General features: G+C 49.0%; 1 protein-coding gene across 3 annotated transcripts in view; it reads left to right on the plus strand.

The window, feature by feature from the left end:
• The first annotated feature begins 339 nt into the window (after positions 1 to 339).
• Positions 340 to 17481, plus strand: part of SLCO2B1 (solute carrier organic anion transporter family member 2B1) — a 149690-nt gene continuing 132548 nt past the window's right edge. Inside the window, exons 1-2 of one of the 3 annotated variants that reach the window (XM_066588374.1) lie at positions 15134 to 15307; positions 15781 to 15992. The gene's annotated coding sequence lies outside the window, so the exon portion shown is untranslated. Of the gene's footprint in view, positions 418 to 15133; positions 15308 to 15780; positions 15993 to 17481 lie in introns of those variants that run through there. The other 2 variants (XM_066588373.1, XM_066588376.1) reach the window with 2 other exon arrangements.

A 17481-nucleotide genomic window follows, 5' to 3' on the forward strand; every position in this document is an offset into this window, starting at 1 on the left:
CTGCAGGGGTTAAACTGAAGAAGGGAAGAAAGCAGAAGAAATTCCCCTTCTGCTGCAATCCCGATGTCCCCAGTCACTGACAGGCAGCAGGGATCCTGAGACTGAAGAGGATCTGGTACAACAGACGACGAGCCGCTGCCTGTGCTGGTGTTTTCCTTGGACCCTTGGTGCGGGCCCGCCCGCGTCCTCTGGGGTGGCTCCACCACATGTGTATTTTGTTAACCTCACACTTCTAAATTAAGAAAGATTGAGTCAAAATAAGCGATGAATCCGAGGTCTGTGAGGCGCTGGGACGGCGCGGCTGTAATTACCAGCTTGCATCATGAGCCTGCGCTCCGCCCAAGGAGGAAAACTTTCACTTTCAGTGGATTGTGACAGACGGACCGATGACAGGAGGACGCCGAGTCGCTGCCGCAGGTAACTCCTTCACTTCCTGGGTGCCTGCTCTTCTTCTGCCACAGGAGGCGCAGTATTCTAGCCCTATGCAACTTTTAGGATGTAAGTCCTCAGTGACCTGTGGACATGTGGCGGTGACCGTAAAATGCTGGGTGACCTTGGTTGTCATGTGACCTCTAGGTTTCCTTATGAGGTAGAGATTTGCGACAATTATGAGAATTCTGTTATTTTGCAACTTTTACTTTTTGGAGACATTGTTATAGAAAGGAAGGGATGGATTCTGCGGTGCCGGAGAAGGGGGCTGCTAGAGGGTCCAATGCCAAGACATGGCCCCTACAAGGGGGCAGCGGGCACAGTACAACGACTACAGCCGGTCAGCACCTGGGACAGCAAAGCAAGTATAGCGGTACTAGAGGGGACTTGTAGCCTCAAACCTGCCTCCGGCTGTCAGTGCATGCTGGGAGTTGTAGTTATGCAACAGCTGGAGCGCCACGGGCCGCTGTAGACCACTGAGACGTGGGTGTATGTATATGGGAGAGGAGATCGAATTGTCAGCCAACTGTATGCTAGCAATAAAGAACAGGTTTAAGTTGGATCTATCAGATTTGGAGAGTCATTGGGCGGCCAATGAAGTCTGCACACGCTCTGCTCCCCCATACTGCGGCCGTATGACATGGCGCTCCATCATCTTGGTGGAGACATGGAGCGGTACCAGAGTATTACCACAGGGGAGGTGATGCCACATTGACCGGGATATCCCTGTGCCCATTCGCGATGAGGGTGGACTTCACTATAACTGATGGTCCTAGCCCTTACTAGCAGAGACACCCCCACACCATAACAGAAACCCCTCCAAACCTCACTGTTGGGACGATGCCGTCAGATAAAAACCGCTCTCCAGACAACCACCACACCCAAGTGCCGCCATCCGATCAGAAGATGGTGTGCTATGATTCATTTGTTCACAACACTTGCTTCCACTCACTTACAGTCCGTCGCTCCGAGCCCCATCGGAAGCGCCGCTGTGCATTCACTGCTGTGATGTTGTGTGCCACCGCTCGTCCGTGGTAACTCTTGTCGCAACCCGGGATCATTCGCTCACATCACAGGTGGACACCAATGGGTTACACTCCAAATTGCTACTTATTTTCACCTTCACAGCATCATCATCTGGCTTCAGCTCAGCACTTCATTAGATAAACTTAAATGTCCTTTTGTTTCATATAATTCAATAAACAGTCCAACTGTGGTTCTCACCCGCTCTGCAGCGCAGATTCACCCAGTTGTGTTCAGCTCAGGACTCACTCTGTTTTCCTCAGGAATGCTTCACCCAACTTTCCTGAGGCACATGAATAGTCTCTTCAGTGTCCAGGTTTCTCTCTAGACCTCTTGCTGTCAGTCCAGGTCTCTCTCTAGACCTGTCTCTGGCTCTCACAGCCCAGGTCCCTCTCTGGACCTCTCTCTGGCTTGCAGCCCACTTCACCCCTGACTGTAGCAGGAATGAACACCTATATCCTCCTTACTGACCACACTTGTGGGTGTTTTCCCTTGTCTCAGGCACCAGAATGCCTGTCTGTTGCCCCCTACAGGCCATTCTCTGTAGTGTACTTCTACACCCTTCACATGGCGGTCCCTATCAAGGGTCTTGTTAAGGTTGGATGTCTGGGACCTGTGGTTCTACAGGTTTCCTTGTGCACACATTTACAGGTTGGGGTTAATTGAGATTGTTGGGTGTGGTGTTCTCTAACAGCCAACCCCCCTTGTCTGCTGCAGATAAATACCAGCAACTCTTGTAAAGAGATTGCTGGTCATTGTATGTATCTCTGTGCTTATGCCACTGGTGTGGTGCATGCTTATCTGTAGTGTCTCTTTCTCCTTCCCTAAAGACGGTCTGGACACCTACTGTCCCTCCCCTCCTTGTGTTTTGGGTTGCATGCATCGAGTAGTGTGTGGTATGGTGACTGCACAGGTGCATGCACTTGCAGGTTTTTTCCCTATCCCTGGGCAGGTGCGTCCCTCACACGTCTGATGTCCTATGTGTGTGTCAAATGGGTGATGCCTGGCACTGTTCCCTATCTCAGCACGTTGGCGGACTCTCTATCCCCCCGGTGTCAGACCCCATTGTCAGCTCTACACCTGGTGACATCCCCCCACCAGACCCCGTTGTCAGCTCTACACCTGGTGACATACCCCCACCAGACCCCGTTGTCAGCTCTACACCTGGTGACATCCCCCCACCAGACTTCATTGTCAGCTCTACACCTGGTCACATCCCCCCACCGCCAGACCCCGTTGTCAGCTCTATACCTGATCACATCCCACCACCAGACCCCGTTGTCAGCTCTACACCTGGTGACATCCCACCACCAGATCCCGTTGTCAGCTCTACACCTGGTGATATCCCACCACCAGACCCCATTGTCAGCTCTACACCTGGTGACATCCCCCCACCAGACTCCGTTGTCAGCTCTACACCTGGTGACATCCGCCCATCAGACCCCGTTGTCAGCTCTACACCTGGTGACATCCCCCCACCAGACCCCGTTGTCAGCTCTACACCTGGTGACATACCCCCACCAGACCCCGTTGTCAGCTCTACACCTGGTGACATCCGCCCACCAGACTTCATTGTCAGCTCTACACCTGGTCACATCCCCCCACCGCCAGACCCCGTTGTCAGCTCTATACCTGATGACATCCCACCACCAGACCCAGTTGTCAGCTCTACACCTGGTGACATCCCAATTCCAGATCCTGTTGTCAGCTCTACACCTGATGACATCCCACCACCAGATCCCGTTGTCAGCTCTACACCTGGTGACATCCCAATGCCAGATCCCGTTGTCAGCTCTACACCTGGTGATATCCCACCACCAGACCCTGTTGTCAGCTTTACACCTGGTGACATCCCAGCGCCAGATCCCATTGTCAGCTCTATACCTGGTGATATCCCACCACCAGACCCCATTGTCAGCTCTACACCTGGTGACATCCCCCCACCAGACCCCGTTGTCAGCTCTACACCTGGTGACATCCGCCCATCAGACCCCGTTGTCAGCTCTACACCTGGTGACATCCGCCCATCAGACCCCGTTGTCAGCTCTACACCTGGTGACATACCCCCACCAGACTTCATTGTCAGCTCTACACCTGGTCACATCCCCCCACCGCCAGACCCCGTTGTCAGCTCTATACCTGATCACATCCCACCACCATACCCTGTTGTCAGCTCTACACCTGGTGACATCCCCCACCAGACCCCGTTGTCAGCTCTATACCTGATCACATCCCACCACCATACCCTGTTGTCAGCTCTACACCTGGTGACACTCCACCACCAGACCCATTGTTAGCTCTACACCTGGTGACATCCCACCAACAGACCCCGTTGTTGGCTCTACACCTGGTGACATCCCACCACCAGACCCCATTGTCAGCTCTACACCTGGTGACATCCCCCCACCAGACCCCGTTGTCAGCTCTACACCTGGTGACATCCCCCCACCAGACCCCGTTGTCAGCTCTACACCTGGTGACATCCGCCCATCAGACCCCGTTGTCAGCTCCACACCTGGTGACATCCGCCCATCAGACCCCGTTGTCAGCTCTACACCTGGTGACATCCCCCCACCAGACCCCATTGTCAGCTCTACACCTGGTGACATCCCCCCACCAGACCCCGTTGTCAACTCTACACCTGGTGACATCCCCCCACCAGACCCCGTTGTCAACTCTACACCTGGTGACATCCCCCCACCAGACCCCGTTGTCATACTAAGTTCTAATCAAACTCACTTGCACTCCCTATCTGCCACCAGCAGGTGTCTCTCCTGAGCTCCGGCAGTCCGATGGGTGCGATTGATTTTTTCCCTATCTTGGGTCTGTCTTATAGTTTGTGGCTGATATCCGTGTATATCGAGGTTAATGTCTTCGGAGGGTCTCAGCGCTGCAGATATGTGACGTAAGCGATGATTAGGGGGCGCTGAGAGGTTTTGCGCATTTTCTGTCACTTATCCCATTTAATAACAGTAAGTATCAAATGGGTGATAACAGGGAGCAATAGATTATAGTTGTCTGTCATACCCTAGATCCCTATCCCACTGTGCATGGCTGCTAACATTGAGCAATAGATCATATATACATGCTTACAGGCAGCTTCTCTGCAGCCTGAAATGGATGGTAACAGGGAGCACTAGACTGCACGGCAGAAGCCACAGAGAGGAGGCTTTAAGTGCCGGGTTCCTTTAGGGTTGGAGGTCCCGCTCCTCCCATCTGTCCTGTATCATTATCTCTAATGATATGTTGTCGCCATGTTTAGGATCGCGGCGTGCGGCACGTATATATTACATGTCATTACTGGGGATCTGAGCCTCCGCAGGGATTGATGGGCGGACGCAGCAAAGTTCAACATGACTTATGTTTTAATACACAGTAAGTTTATGCGCCTCTGTTTATTTGCCCCTTAAAGTGGGAAAGGGAGGGTGTGGGGTCTTCTCATCTGAGACCCCCTGTGCAGAGGCGTAACTTGAAGCTCCCGGGCTCCGATGCAAAACTTGTAACAGGGCCCCCAACTATAATGCTTTATTCATAGTACTTGGCTCCCTATATGGAGAAGAGAGGCCTTATGGGCCCCCTAAGGCTCCTGGGCCCGGGTGCAACCGCATCCCCTGCATCCTCTATAGTTACGCCCCTGTGAGAAAAGTGAATGTTCCCTACTCCTATCCCTTCTATAGTTATGATCATATTCCCCGGAGCGCTGGGCATTGGTCACTTATGGCGTGACATCTGTTCTTGTGATACGCAAATCAATAATAAATCTAGAAATTAAATTTAAAAGTGTTGTCATAAAACCAGCTGTTTGTTATCTCTCCCCTATACTTTACACTGCAGTGTACATCTCTCTCCCCCTCTCTCCCTCTCTCTCTCTCCCTCTCTCTCTCTCTCTCTATCTCCCTCTCCCTCTCTCTCTAGCTCCCCTCTCTCTCTCTCCCCCCTCTCTCTCTCTCTCTCCCCCCCTCTCTCTCTCCCTCTCTCTCCCTCCCTCTCTCTCCCTCTCTCTCACCCTCCCCCCCTCTCTCCCTCCCTCTCTCTCTCCCTCCCTCCCCCCTCTCTCTCTCCCCCCTCTCTCTCTCCCTCTCTGTCTCTCCCCCTCCCTTCTCTGTCTCTCTCCCTCCCTCTCTGTCTCTCTACCTCCCTCTCTCTCCCTCCCTATCCCCCTCTCTCTGTGTCTCTTCCCCCCTCTCTTTCTCCCTCCCCCTCCCTCTCCCCCCCCCCCTCTCTCCCTCTCTCCCTCCCTCTCTCTCTCTCCCTCTCTCCCTCCCTCTCTCTATCTCTCTCTCCCTCTCTCCCTCTCTCCCTCCCTCTCTCTCTCTCCCCCTCTCCCCCCCTCTCCCTCCCCCTCTCCCCCCCTCTCCCTCCCCCTCTCCCTCTCTCTCTCTCCCCCCCTCTCCCTCTCTCTCTCTCCCCCCCTCTCCCTCTCTCTCCCCCTCCCTCTCTCTCCCCCTCCCTCTCTCCCCCCTCCCTCTCTCTCTCCCCCCCTCTCCCTCTCTCTCCCCCTCCCTCTCTCTCCCCCTCCCTCTCTCTCTCCCCCCCTCTCCCTCTCTCTCCCCTCTCCCTCTCTCTCCCCCTCCCTCTCTCTCCCCCTCCCTCTCTCCCTCCCTCTCTCTCTCTCCTTCCCTCTCTCTCTCCCTCCCTCTCTCTCCCTCTCTCTCTCCTCTTCAGTATGAGCAGCCCTGTAATGTCCCGTGCGGCAGATATGTGGGATGATTCATCTAGCTGGGTGGGATACGGGATTTCCTGGCCTCTGTCCGTTCCGTGACCGCAGTGACATTCCAGCGGTCTCATCATCAGCCACAGATCTGCTGTTCTCCACCTGTTTTCTCCTATTTAGGGGTGGATTTGCCCTTGGTCCCGCCGTTCCTCCTTGGGGTGGCGCTGTTGCTCACGGTCTCCGGTTCCTGTACGACTCTCATCTGTGGAGGTTTTTTACTTTCTTCTCTTCACCTTTAGATTAACTCAGAATTATCTGATTTCTTCCCACACTGAAAAACGTGACGGAAGTTCAAGTATTTCGTCATCAAATTAGCTGTTTAGGGGGGATAGTGAGGGCCAAATTTACTTACAACATTGCAGAATATGATCCCGCTGTATCCCTATGACAACCCTTCCTGCCCTGCATTCCAGCCAGTGGTCTTAGGCCTTTATGCTTCCCAAGATGGCAATTGTACAGGCATTGAACGCGCCATGGCACAATATACCCAACACATATTGGAAACATTGCAACTTGTTTGAGGTGATGGAGCAATAGTGGCCCCAGTAGTGACCCAAATAGTAAGTGACCCCCTTAATGGCCCCACTGGTAACACTGAACCCATTAGTCACCCTTGTAGTAATAGGACTGTTACACTGGTTCCAGTAACAATAGTGCCACTTTTAGTGGTCCCAGTAACAATAGTGCCCCACATAGTCATTCCAGTAGTACTTGTGGCCCCCATGGTGGCTCCACTAGTGATAGTGACCCCAAATAGTGGCCCCAATAATAATAGTGACTCTCAGCAGTGGCCCCAATAGTAATAGTCACCCCCTTAAAGGCCCCATTATTACTAGCGACTCTATTAGTGATCCCAGTAGTATTAATGGTACCGGTGGGGGCCCCAGAAGTAATAGTGTCCCCCATAGTGACCCCAGAGGGCAGAGGTTACAACAACTCTATTTTGCCACTTTGTTTCGCGCTTCTTAACGCACCTCATCAGCCATCACAATGATCGGATGCGTTAAAAACCGCTGTGTCCAAAAACGGTGGTAAAATCATGGCAAAATACCACAATCAAAATCCGGTGAGAGAGAGTCCGGCCCGCGGCTCGCTCACACGGGGGACAGTGGTTTTGCCCGGAAAAATCGTATCTTTGTTCCTGCGATTTTTCATTGCGATTTTTTTTTTTTTTTTTTTTTTTTTTTATCGCGAAAGTCAATAGGACCTTCTAATGGTAAAAATGCATTGCACGAAAATCGCAAGCGCATGCGATAAACAAGGAGGTTCCATAGAGAAACACAGGCTAAAAAAATACAGAATCGCAAACCGTGGTAAGAGAGAGGGGGGCGCGATGGCATCAAACATGTAAGGGAACCCATTGGCAAGCATGGGATTCACCTACCAGCTTTTGTCGCCCGTGTGAACGCGGCCTTGGTGTCATGAATAGCAGCAATTCTCTGGACATTGACATGGATGGGGGTTTGGAACCAGTGTCCCTCTAAATGGTGAGAGCCCTGGACTGGAAGGGTTGTCATGGGGCCGTACCAGTACCGCAGGCAGCTTGGTACCTGTAGACTATATTCCCCCCTCCAGGCTGATCTGCTCTATAAACCCGTCCTTCTGGATCCGTACGGGGATTTCTGAGAAGTTTCCGAGGAGTCCTTCACCTTAATCCCACACGCGGAGCAGGCGGCAGCTTGTCCTCCGTCTCCTCGGGATCTTTGTTTCGGTACTTTTCTTTATGCAGATCTATTTCTTAGCTTATACTGAGGCTCCCGGGTCCAGAAAAGAGGTTTGTGATCAAGGATCAATTGTCCAACTTACATCCTGCAACAGAAGCCACATAATAGTATCAGCTATTATAATAGGAACGTCTATGGAGCCCATCTAATAGTGCCGGACACAGAGTACAGGTAGTAGTGCGATCAGCCATTATATCACCTATATATAATAGTCAGTGTCTACATAAATGTATCACCATAGAGACCACATAATAGTATCAGCTACTGTAATAGGAACGTCTATGGAGCCCATATAATAGTGCCGGACACAGCCATTATCAGCCATTATCAGCCATTATCAGCCATTATATCACCTATATATAATAGTCAGTGTCTACATAAATGTATCACCATATTATAGTATCAGCTATTGTAATAGGAACGTCTATGGAGCCCATATAATGCTGCCGCACACAGAGTACAGGTAGTAGCACGATCAGCCATTATATCACCTATATATAATAGTCAGTGTCTACATAAATGTATCACCATATTATAGTATCAGCTATTGTAGTAATCATCTATAGAGCCCATCTAATAGTGCCAGACACAGAGTACAGATAGTAGCGCTATCACCCATTATAATTATATTATCTATAAACCCCTCATAGTGTAAAGCCACATTTACACACAATGGTTATCACTCTAAATTCGTTCAAACAATGGCTTTTGAGAGATAACAATTGCGTGTAAACGCTTTCATCTTTCACTCTTTGGCTGAACGATGATTTTTAGGTGAGCGTAAAATCCATCTTTCAGACAGAGAGTAGATAACAGGGAGCGCATGCTGTGTTCTGCATGGGAGCATCTGATTACATTGTATTCAGCTGACAGCCTGTGGCAGCCCATATGAAGACAATGCAGCTGAGTGCAAAGTCCAGACCACATGCTGGGATTTGCAAACAGCTGCTGGCGGCTTTATTTGCAAATGAAGCTGATAAAGTGCTAATGGTCATTAATGTCTATTAGCACTTTATGCAAAATGATCGATAAAACTGTCAATCTTTTAATCATTTAAAAGATTGTCTTTGCGTGTAATTGAACCTGTAGTTGTGGAGTCTGTAGAATAGTACTACCAGCTACTATATCATCTGTAGAACCCTTAGAAAGTATTAAGCAGAGAGTCTATATAAGCGTATGACTATGACATTGTCCTTCCTCTTTACAAGTCACTGGTCAGACCACACATGGAATATTGTGGACAGTTTGGGGGACCGGTAGTCAAGAAGAACATATCAGAGCTTGAGCGGGTTCAAAGGTGGGTAACTAAAGTAATAACTGAGATGGGCAGCCTACAATACCCAGAGAGGTTATCAAAATTGGGAATATTTAGTTTAGAAAGATATATAAGGGGACAGTACAAAGATCTCCCCCATCATCTGTTATACCCAGGACTGTAACAAGAGGGCGCTCTAATAACTATGTATAGATATATCAGGGGTCAGTACAGAGATCTCCCCCTTCATCTATTATACCCAGGACTGTAACAAGAGGGCGCTCTAATACCTATGTATAGATATATCAGGGGTCAGTACAGAGATCTCTCCCATCATCTATTAATACCCAGGACTGTAACAAGGGGCCGCTCTAATAACTATGTATAGATATATTAGGGCTCAATACAGAGATCTCTCCCATCATCTGTTATACCCAGGACTGTAACAAGGGGGTGCTCTAAGAACTATGTATAGATATATCAGGGGTAAGTACAGAGATCTCCCCCTTCATCTATTATACGCAGGACTGTAACAAGGGGCCGCTCTAATAACTATGTATAGATATATTAGGGCTCAATACAGAGATCTCTCCCATCATCTGTTATACCCAGGACTGTAACAAGGGGGTGCTCTAAGAACTATGTATAGATATATCAGGGGTAAGTACAGAGATCTCTCCCATCATCTATTATACCCAGGACTGTAACAAGGGAGCGCTCTAATAACTATGCATAGATATATTAGGGGTAAGTACAGAGATCTCTGCCATCATCTATTATACCCAGGACTGTAACAAGGGGGTGCTCTAATAACTATGTATAGATATATCAGGGTCAGTACAGAGATCTCTCCCATCATCTGTTTATACCCAGGACTGTGACTATAACAAGGGGGCGCTCTAATAACTATGTATAAATATATCAGGGATCAGTACAGAGATCTCTCCCATCATCTGTTATACCCAGGACTGTAACAAGGGGGGCGCTCTAATAACTATGTACAGATATATCAGGGGTTAGTACAGAGGCCTCCACATCATCTATTATACCCAGGACTGTAACAAGGGGGCGCTCTAATAACTATGTATAGATATATCAGGGGTCAGTACAGAGATCTAAACCATCATCTATTATACCCAGGACTATAACAAGGGGGTGCTCTAATAACTATGAATAGATATATCAGGGTCAGTACAGAGATCTCTCCCGTCATCTATTATACCCAGGACTGTAACAAGGGGGGCGCTCTAATAACTATGTATAGATATATCAGGGTCAGTACAGAGATCTCTCCCATCATCTATTATACCCAGGACTGTAACAAGGGGGCGCTCTAATAACTATGTATAGATATATCAGGGGTTAGTACAGAGATCTCTCCCATCATCTATTATACCCAGGCCTGTAACAAGAGGGCGCTCTAATAACTATGTATAATATATCAGGGGTCAGTACAGAGATCTCTCCCATCATCTGTTTATACCCAGGACTATAACAAGGGGGCGCTCTAATAACTATGTATAGATATATCAGGGGTCAGTACGGAGATCTCCCCCTTCATCTATTATACCCAGGACTGTAAGAAGGGGGTGCCCTAATAACTATGTATAGATATATTAGGGGTCAGTACAGAGATCTCCCCCTTCATCTATTATGCCCAGGACTGTAACAAGGGGGTGCTCTAATAACTATGTATAATATATCAGGGGTCAGTACAGAGATCTCTCCCATCATCTATCATACCCAGGACTGTAACAAGGGGGCGCTCTAATAACTATGTATAGATATATCACAGGAAAATACAGAGATCTCTCCCATCATCTGTTTATACCCAGGACTGTGACTATAACAAGGGGGCGCTCTAATAACTATGTATAAATATATCAGGGATCAGTACAGAGATCTCTCCCATCATCTATTATACCCAGGACTGTAACAAGGGGGGCGCTCTAATAACTATGTACAGATATATCAGGGGTCAGTACAGAGGTCTCCACATCATCTATTATACCCAGGACTGTAACAAGGGGGCGCTCTAATAACTGTGTATAGATATATCAGGGGACAGTACAGAGATCTAAACCATCATCTATTATACCCAGGACTGTAACAAGGGGGGCGCTCTAATAACTATGTATAGATATATCAGGGTCAGTACAGAGATCTCTCCCATCATCTATTATACCCAGGACTGTAACAAGGGGGCGCTCTAATAACTATGTATAGATATATCAGGGTCAGTACAGAGATCTCTCCCATCATCTATTATGCCCAAGGCTGTAACAAGGGGGCGCTCTAATAACTATGTATAGATATATCAGGGGTTAGTACAGAGATCTCTCCCATCATCTAGCATACCCAGGCCTGTAACAAGAGGGCGCTCTAATAACTATGTATAATATATCAGGGGTCAGAACAGAGATCTCTCCCATCATCTGTTTATACCCAGGACTATAACAAGGGGGCGCTCTAATAACTATGTATAAATATATCAGGGATCAGTACAGAGATCTCTTCCATCATCTATTATACACAGGACTGTAACAAGGGGGTGCTCTAATAACTATGTATAGATATATCAGGGGTCAGTACAGAGATCTCTCCCATCATCTACTATACCCAGGACTGTAACAAGGGGGCACTCTAATAACTATGTATAATATATCAGGGGGTCAGTACAGAGATCTCTCCCATCATCTATTATACCCAGAACTGTAACAAGGGGGCGCTCTAATAACTATGTATAATATATCAGGGGTCAGTACAGAGATCTCTCCCATCATCTACTATACCCAGGACTGTAACAAGGGGGCACTCTAATAACTATGTATAATATATCAGGGGGTCAGTACAGAGATCTCTCCCATCATCTATTATACCCAGAACTGTAACAAGGGGGCGCTCTAATAACTATGTATAGATATATCAGGGGTCAGTACAGAGATCTCTGCCATCATCTATTTATATCCAGGACTGTAACAAGGGGGCGCTCTAATAACTATGTATAGATATGTCAAGGGTCAGTACAGAGATCTCTTCCATCATCTGTTTATACCCAGACTGTATGGACTGTATGTCCCGCCATAGAGACCACATAATGGTACTGCCAGCCTTAACTCTATCTGCTAGGTATATAGTCCATACAGAGATCACACGATTACCAGTCTATATACACTGAGGTACCAAAATTCCTGAGAAAGCGGTATGCAGATGGATTGTGAAGTGCCCTCAGGTGATGCTTGGGACGCCCGCACCTGTGTGAGTATTGAGGGGTCATCTTGTCAGGGAGGTTGACCACCGGCCGGCTTGCTTACGGCAAGGCAATAGGAATCATAATACGAACGATCACAAAGTCATCCTTTGTCTTGTATATGGGGATAACGATAACTTGGCACATCCCCTTTAAAATAAATGATCTACAGTGAAACTCCTCTAATCCAGCAGCTGAAAATACAGAATATCTGATAATCTGGCACTTGTTTCCAGAACAGAACTACAATATGAAGAGGAATTCCCCAAGTTCAGAAAACTGAGAACTAATGCAGATATATACAGGAAATTAACTGCATTTGGTAATCCAGAATATCTGTTAATCCAGCAACTATCAGGTCACATTGATGCAAGATTTCTTGTATTAAGTTATAGTAGATTCAGTTTTGAGGTAGCTGCTATGTTTCCCATCAATGGGATCGCTGGGGGTCCGACCACTACAACCTACCCCGATCATGAAAATGGTGCACCATGAATGCTGCATGTGAATTTACCAGTGGTGCTCAACTGTCACTCCATTCATTAGTATGGGACGGAGGAGGGAGATAAGTGTACATGGTAATCCCGCTCTTTCCCACAGAAGTTAATGGAGTGGTGGTTAGTTAGGCATGTGCACCGAGGGGCTCTTCACACACAGCCAGTCTTGGGATTGCTGGGGGTCCCAGTGGTCTGACATTAATTTCCTGTCCTCTATGTATTCCTTGTCAAAACAAAATTGCGCCCCCAGGAAAGGTTGTGGTTTTGCTGCAGACCCAGTCCTGCAGTTCCATCTCAGCAGATCTGTAGATGATGAGAGTTGTGGTGATTAGATGGACGGTCTTCTCACCGGAGGCCCTAAAAGTGGGTCCTTCCTTGTCCTATAAGAGGCTCTTGGAGGCTCCTTGTGTGTAGTGATCTCTTCTTCTGCTTGTAGAGCTTGTTGGCCACTAGACGCCTCTACGACGAAGAGAAGAGACCCCGTTACCAGAGTCTGAGAGGGGCGCATTATTGGGATGTGAGAAGCTGGATGGTCGTATCGATGAATTGTCCCCCCATGAATTGACCAGACTATTAGGAGGTGTTGGGACCAGTGGATGGGAGCACACAAGGCGACCAGGCTCAGGATGCCCCCTACAGACCACCAGTAGAGAGGACCGTCTCACCAGGCTTTTAGGTGGAGTTGGGTCCAGTGGATGTGTGAGGGCACACAAGGTGACCGAGCTCAGGATCCCCCGAAAGACCACCAGTGGAGAGGAGCATCTGACCAGACTGTTAGAAGGTGTTGGGACCAGTGGATGGGGACACACAAGGTGACCGGGCTCAGGACCCCCGACAGACCACCGGTAGAGAGGAGCATCAGACCACACTATTAGGAGGTGTTGCAACCAGTGGATGGGTGAGGGCACACAAGGTGACAGGGCTCAGGACGCTCCCTCCAGACCACCAGTAGAATGGACCGTGTGACCAGAATGTTGGGAGGTGTTGGGACCAGTGGTTGGGGCACACAAGGTGACCGGGATCAGGACGCCCCCTACAGACCACCAGTAGGGAGGAGTGTCTGATCAGACTGTTACGAGGTGTTGGGACCAGTGGATGGGGGCACACAAGTGACCAGGCTCAGGATGCCCCCTACAGACCACCAGTAGAAAGGACCGTCTGACCAGACTGTTAGGGGGTGTTGGAACCAGTGGATGTGTGTGGGGAACACAAGGTGACCAGGCTCAGGACAGCCCCTGCAGACAACTAGTAGAGAGGAGCAACTGACCAGTCTGTTAGGAGGCATTGGGACCAGTGGATATGTGAGGGCACACAAGGTGACCGGGCTCAGGATGCCCCCTACAGACTACCAGTAGAGGGGAATGTCTGACCAGACTGTTAGGAGGTGTTAGAACCAGTGGATGGGGGACACAAGGTGACCGGGCTCAGGATTCCCCAAGAGACCACCAGTAGAGAGGAGCGTCTGACCAGACTGTTAGGAGGAGTTGGGAGTTACTTATAATAATGCTAAACAAAGTTCTACCGCCCAGACTCAGTTCTACGCCTATTAGGATATTCGTGGCCTCCCTATCAATACTCCTGTGCCGACTGTCACCCACAGACTGATAGCATTGGCTAGGACTCAGAAAGAGTTAAAAAGGAGGCAGACAAACAGGCGAAAGAGAAAAGGTGTGGTTATTGACCAAGAAGGCCCACATACACGCTCCCAAACTGGGGCAGAAATTTATCTGGCCTTTTCAGATTTTTGCAAAAGTGGGCCAAGTTACCTTCCGCCTAAAACTCCCCGGCAGACTTAGAATCCATCCAATGTGTCGTTAGTTACGCCATTTAAGGGGAACATGTTCCCTGGAAGAAACCAAACACCTCCTCCACCAGTGAAGAGGAGTTCAAGGTGGACCTGGATCCTAGACTCTAGAAAACCTAGATGGAGGCTGCAATACCTCGTCCAATGGAGGGGATCTGGCCCAGAGGAGAATTCCTGGGAGCCAGCCTCCAACGTTCATGCCCCCCAGCTGACGAGGGAATTTCACTGTAGGTACCTGGGTAAGCCGGCTCCTGGGGCTCTCACTGCTGAGCTATGCATGCTGCTCAGCCATTTACCTGATCCCAGTTACCTAGTTCCTGCCTCCTGGCCCTGAGCCCACCTCTGCCTTGATTGTACTTACTATAAAAGCCTGGCCCTGACACTCCTGCATTGTGTGATTATTCTGCTCTACAGCGTTTGATCCAGCTTCTCTTCTGCTTGCTATTTCTACAAGACTCCCAGATACTGCCTCCTGGCTTGCCTCCTGACTACGTTACCTGCCTAATCCATTGTACTGCAAACCGTGACTTCTTGCTGCTGCCTCCTGGCTATCCTGACTACTCTCTAGTGACCTGCACAGCTACTATACCCGCGGCTCCTATGCAGTGCTGGTAAGACGTTACAGGGATGTTACTGACAGAGTGTGTGTGTGAATATATATATAATGTGTGTGTGTGTGTGTGTATACATATACATACATACATACGCCCCTTCTAGGGAAGGGATGCTACTGACAATGAGTGCATATACTGTGGATATGGGATATTTTTTTTTTTTTTTGTGAGAGGACCCCTTTAGTTAATACCGTAGGTGGTGACAAATGATGGGGTGTCCTCATTAAGCTGTTTGTATGGCAGAGGGTCACTAGAGGTCCCCATTTACAATCCAGACAGCATTATGGGATGACTTTCCATTCATTGTGACACAAAAGCAGTTATTATGATTTGCTGCTTGGAGGGGTGTGAATACTTTTGCAGTGCGAGATGCTCAGATGATGGCAGGGATCGTGCGGCCCCCTCTCAGGATCCTCCGCTGTTAGCTTGTGGCCGCTGCTGCTGACCCATAAGACTTCCTGTATTTCCAGCGTCTGTCATTGAAGTGTCAGCAGAATTATTGGGAAATAGGAGAACAAAGAAAAGTGAGGACGGAGTCAGATCTGTGTTGTCACTCCGTACCCGGGCGAGCTGGACGCTGTTCGTGTGGCCGCGACTGACTGGCTATGAGGAGTCGGCTGATGTCCAGTGCGAGGCGGCTTGGTGGCTCATCCACTCTCCGCTCCTTCTAAGGTCGATCGCAGTAAGTGATGACTTTACTCTTCTATTCTCCACACTTTTAGATTTAAAGGGGAGATACATAAATACGGCGATAATAAGCGAGCGACCCGATCTTATAGTATAAACCGAGGCGTCACCTTGTTACCTTCACTCTTAGTTATATCTGTTCCTGGGACAGCAGGGTGATGGCCAATGTCGCCGCCTGAAAGGTAACGCTGCTTTTTGACAGCCATTTTTTATTGCATATGTGATAACCTGTACCATTCAGGGCTCCGGGACAGCTGGGTGGCCTCCACTGTGCCAGCGGTGATGGTGGTTATAGTGTTTAAAGGGATATTCCGATCCTGACCCGTTATGGCCAAGGTGAGGATATTGCTCTAAACGTTGGGGCCAGCGCGGCCAAGAATACGGAAACCGGCCGTTACTAGTAGAGATGCGGTTATGCGTACAGCTTACTGTGTGGACATCATATGATGGGAACGTGCCGCCGTGATAGGTGAGAAAGGACTATTTCCGGGCCGACAGACTTTTAAGCGGCCGCATAAGCGCTGACGCCACCGCTGGAGTGAATTTGGAGCAATAATCGTTACGTGTAAATGAGCCCTAACACTTTAACACCGCAGGGCGTACCGTTCCGTCCTGTGTGGGGGGTTTATATGGAGCGGGATTACGATGGGTGCCGGCTGTCTGTGGTAGCGTTAGCGCTGATTATGGCTGTTAACTCTCTCAGTGCCACGGTCAGTTCGAACAGCTGCACTTAAATGCCTCGATCATTGTTTGGGGAGCCCTAATTCACCCCTTTCCCCTCAGTGATGCGATTGCGGGGTGCCGTTCATTGCCATGGCAACCAGAGACTTTCAGAAGCAGTGCAGCAAAGAAACTATATACCGTAAATATGTCATCCTCGTAATCGTACCGACCCGTAGAATAACTTTATTGAGTCATGAGTTTTGTACGCCATAAAAATACGAATCCTATAAAGACGCGGAATTCCATTTTCCCTATAAATGCACTTAGAAAGTTTTCTCCAATAAGTTATCTGGTGCGATAAATGGCATCACTGAAAAATACAACTCGTCCTGCAAAACACGGCGAGCCCTCATGTAGCTGTGCTAACAGAAAGCGAGGAGGGGAAAAAACAGCTGCCGTGTCCCTAAGGGGTTAATAATGATGTGTGCAGCGCGGAGATGTCCGCGAACGTATAGAATAAATGGCGCGGGGTTGGGTAGCTGAGAGGTAGCAGCAGAGCCTGCGGTATAACGTAATGGTGTACTGGGCACTGATGGGGGCACTATGACTCGTGTTGTTTATGCCGTGTAGTTTGGGGTTTGCAGCAGTCTCTGTCATGGCCCGTGTGGATACAGGTGAGGCCTCAAATCCAGAAGCCATGACAATCGTGGAATGCTCTGCTCTCGGTAATGGGCTGGCCAGGCTTGTGGGTGAATGAGCAAATGAAAGCGCCTTGCACAGGGGTGCTGAGTGAGCTGTAAAGGGCAGGGTGTGTGATATGG

Source organism: Eleutherodactylus coqui, chromosome 1 (genome assembly GCF_035609145.1).
Source record: "Eleutherodactylus coqui strain aEleCoq1 chromosome 1, aEleCoq1.hap1, whole genome shotgun sequence".
NCBI lineage: Eukaryota > Metazoa > Chordata > Amphibia > Anura > Eleutherodactylidae > Eleutherodactylus > Eleutherodactylus coqui.